Below are 3,753 nucleotides of genomic sequence, written 5' to 3'. Positions count from 1 at the left end.
GTTTCAGACAATGCAGAAGGTGGTCTCTTGTTGGACAGACAGTGGAGCAGCTCAGAGTTGTGTTAATTATGTTCTCTCTTAGTTCGGAATGTGTCAATAATTATGCATGGTATTTTCTCTTTGTTGCTTCCTGGGGCCCAGTTCTGTTGACTCTAGTCCTCCCCTCTTCAGTTCTGTTGACTCTAGTCCTCCCCTCTTCAGTTCTGTTGACTCTAGTCCTCCCACCCTCAGTTCTGTTGACTCTAGTCCTCCCCTCCTCAGTTCTGTTGACTCTAGTCCTCCCCTCCTCAGTTCTGTTGACTCTAGTCCTCCCCTCCTCAGTTCTGTTGACTCTAGTCCTCCCCTCCTCAGATCTGTTGACTCTAGTCTTCCCCTCCTCAGATCTGTTGACTCTAGTCCTCCCCTCTTCAGTTCTGTTGACTCTAGTCCTCCCCTCCTCAGTTCTGTTGACTCTAGTCCTCCCCTCCTCAGTTCTGTTGACTCTAGTCCTCCCCTCCTCAGATCTGTTGACTCTAGTCCTCCCCTCCTCAGTTCTGTTGACTCTAGTCCTCCCCTCCTCAGTTCTGTTGACTCTAGTCCTCCCCTCCTCAGTTCTGTTGACTCTAGTCCTCCCTCCTCAGATCTGTTGACTCTAGTCTTCCCCTCCTCAGATCTGTTGACTCTAGTCCTCCCCTCTTCAGTTCTGTTGACTCTAGTCCTCCCCTCCTCAGTTCTGTTGACTCTAGTCCTCCCCTCCTCAGTTCTGTTGACTCTAGTCCTCCCCTCCTCAGATCTGTTGACTCTAGTCCTCCCCTCCTCAGTTCTGTTGACTCTAGTCCTCCCCTCTTCAGTTCTGTTGACTCTAGTCCTCCCCTCCTCAGTTCTGTTGACTCTAGTCCCCCCCTCCTCAGTTCTGTTGACTCTAGTCCTCCCACCCTCAGTTCTGTTGACTCTAGTCCTCCCCTCCTCAGATCTGTTGACTCTAGTCCTCCCCTCCTCAGTTCTGTTGACTCTAGTCCTCCCCTCCTCAGTTCTGTTGACTCTAGTCCTCCCCTCCTCAGTTCTGTTGACTCTAGTCCTCCCCTCCTCAGTTCTGTTGACTCTAGTCCTCCCCTCCTCAGTTCTGTTGACTCTAGTCCTCCCCTCCTCAGTTCTGTTGACTCTAGTCCTCCCCTCTTCAGTTCTGTTGACTCTAGTCTTCCCCTCCTCAGATCTGTTGACTCTAGTCCTCCCCTCTTCAGTTCTGTTGACTCTCGTCCTCCCCTCCTCAGTTCTGTTGACTCTAGTCCTCCCCTCCTCAGTTCTGTTGACTCTAGTCCTCCCACCCCCATTCCTCCCCTCTTCAGTTCTGTTGACTCTAGTCCTCCCCTCCTCAGTTCTGTTGACTCTCGTCCTCCCCTCCTCAGTTCTGTTGACTCTCGTCCTCCCCTCCTCAGTTCTGTTGACTCTCGTCCTCCCCTCTTCAGTTCTGTTGACTCTAGTCCTCCCCTCCTCAGTTCTGTTGACTCTAGTCCTCCCCTCTTCAGTTCTGTTGACTCTAGTCCTCCCCTCTTCAGTTCTGTTGACTCTAGTCCTCCCCTCTTCAGTTCTGTTGACTCTAGTCCTCCCACCCCCATTCCTCCCCTCTTCAGTTCTGTTGACTCTAGTCCTCCCCTCCTCAGTTCTGTTGACTCTAGTCCTCCCCTCCTCAGTTCTGTTGACTCTAGTCCTCCCCTCCTCAGTTCTGTTGACTCTAGTCCTCCCCTCCTCAGTTCTGTTGACTCTAGTCCTCCCCTCTTCAGTTCTGTTGACTCTAGTCTTCCCCTCCTCAGATCTGTTGACTCTAGTCCTCCCCTCTTCAGTTCTGTTGACTCTCGTCCTCCCCTCCTCAGTTCTGTTGACTCTAGTCCTCCCCTCCTCAGTTCTGTTGACTCTAGTCCTCCCCTCCTCAGTTCTGTTGACTCTAGTCCTCCCCTCCTCAGTTCTGTTGACTCTAGTCCTCCCCTCCTCAGTTCTGTTGACTCTCGTCCTCCCCTCCTCAGTTCTGTTGACTCTAGTCCTCCCCTCCTCAGTTCTGTTGACTCTCGTCCTCCCCTCCTCAGTTCTGTTGACTCTAGTCCTCCCCTCTTCAGTTCTGTTGACTCTAGTCCTCCCCTCCTCAGTTCTGTTGACTCTAGTCCTCCCCTCCTCAGTTCTGTTGACTCTAGTCCTCCCCTCTTCAGTTCTGTTGACTCTAGTCCTCCCTCCTCAGTTCTGTTGACTCTAGTCCTCCCTCTTCAGTTCTGTTGACTCTAGTCTTCCCCGCCTCAGTTCTGTTGACTCTAGTCCTCCCCTCTTCAGTTCTGTTGACTCTAGTCCTCCCCTCCTCAGTTCTGTTGACTCTAGTCCTCCCCTCCTCAGTTCTGTTGACTCTAGTCCTCCCCTCTTCAGTTCTGTTGACTCTAGTCCTCCCCTCCTCAGTTCTGTTGACTCTAGTCCTCCCCTCTTCAGTTCTGTTGACTCTAGTCCTCCCCTCCTCAGTTCTGTTGACTCTAGTCCTCCCCTCTTCAGTTCTGTTGACTCTAGTCTTCCCCACCTCAGTTCTGTTGAATCTAGTCCTCCCCTCTTCATTTCTGTTGACTCTCGTCCTCCCCTCCTCAGTTCTGTTGACTCTAGTCCTCCCACCCCCATTCCTCCCCTCCTCAGTTCTGTTGACTCTAGTCCTCCCCTCCTCAGTTCTGTTGACTCTCGTCCTCCCCTCCTCAGTTCTGTTGACTCTAGTCCTCCCACCCCCATTCCTCCCCTCCTCAGTTCTGTTGACTCTAGTCCTCCCCTCCTCAGTTCTGTTGACTCTAGTCCTCCCCTCCTCAGTTCTGTTGACTCTAGTCCTCCCCTCCTCAGTTCTGTTGACTCTAGTCCTCCCCTCCTCAGATCTGTTGACTCTAGTCCTCCCACCCTCAGTTCTGTTGACTCTAGTCCTCCCCTCTTCAGTTCTGTTGACTCTCGTCCTCCCCTCCTCAGATCTGTTGACTCTAGTCCTCCCCTCCTCAGTTCTGTTGACTCTAGTCCTCCCTCTTCAGTTCTGTTGACTCTCGTCCTCCCCTCCTCAGTTCTGTTGACTCTAGTCCTCCCCTCCTCAGTTCTGTTGACTCTAGTCCTCCCCTCCTCAGTTCTGTTGACTCTAGTCCTCCCTCCTCAGTTCTGTTGACTCTAGTCCTCCCCTCCTCAGTTCTGTTGACTCTAGTCCTCCCACCCTCAGTTCTGTTGACTCTAGTCCTCCCACCCTCAGTTCTGTTGACTCTAGTCCTCCCCTCTTCAGTTCTGTTGACTCTAGTCCTCCCACCCTCAGTTCTGTTGACTCTAGTCCTCCCCTCTTCAGTTCTGTTGACTCTAGTCCTCCCCTCCTCAGTTCTGTTGACTCTAGTCCTCCCCTCCTCAGTTCTGTTGACTCTAGTCCTCCCCTCCTCAGTTCTGTTGACTCTAGTCCTCCCCTCTTCAGTTCTGTTGACTCTCGTCCTCCCCTCCTCAGTTCTGTTGACTCTAGTCCTCCCCTCCTCAGTTCTGTTGACTCTAGTCCTCCCCTCTTCAGTTCTGTTGACTCTAGTCCTCCCCTCCTCAGTTCTGTTGACTCTAGTCCTCCCCTCTTCAGTTCCGTTGACTCTCGTCCTCCCCTCCTCAGTTCTGTTGACTCTAGTCCTCCCCTCCTCAGTTCTGTTGACTCTCGTCCTCCCCTCCTCAGTTCTGTTGACTCTAGTCCTCCCCTCCTCAGTTCTGTTGACTCTAGTCCTCCCCTCTTCAGTTCTGTTGACTCTCGTC

At 52.5% G+C, this 3,753-nt stretch overlaps 1 protein-coding gene across 3 annotated transcripts in view; it reads left to right on the top strand.

The window, feature by feature from the left end:
• The window catches only part of LOC135521018 (protein MTSS 1-like), a 176,133-nt gene extending 175,518 nt beyond the window's left edge, over nucleotides 1–615 (top strand). For all 3 annotated transcript variants that reach the window (XM_064946921.1, XM_064946920.1, XM_064946922.1), the window contains one exon: nucleotides 1–615. This exon is cut by the window's left edge and continues 884 nt beyond it. The gene's annotated coding sequence lies outside the window, so the exon portion shown is untranslated.
• Nucleotides 616–3,753: the final 3,138 nt, after the last annotated feature.

Source organism: Oncorhynchus masou, chromosome 29, assembly GCF_036934945.1.
Source record: "Oncorhynchus masou masou isolate Uvic2021 chromosome 29, UVic_Omas_1.1, whole genome shotgun sequence".
NCBI classification, from domain to species: Eukaryota; Metazoa; Chordata; class Actinopteri; order Salmoniformes; family Salmonidae; genus Oncorhynchus; species Oncorhynchus masou.
Note: the sequence above shows the minus strand (reverse complement) of the source record. Positions and strands in the feature narration are given on the sequence as shown.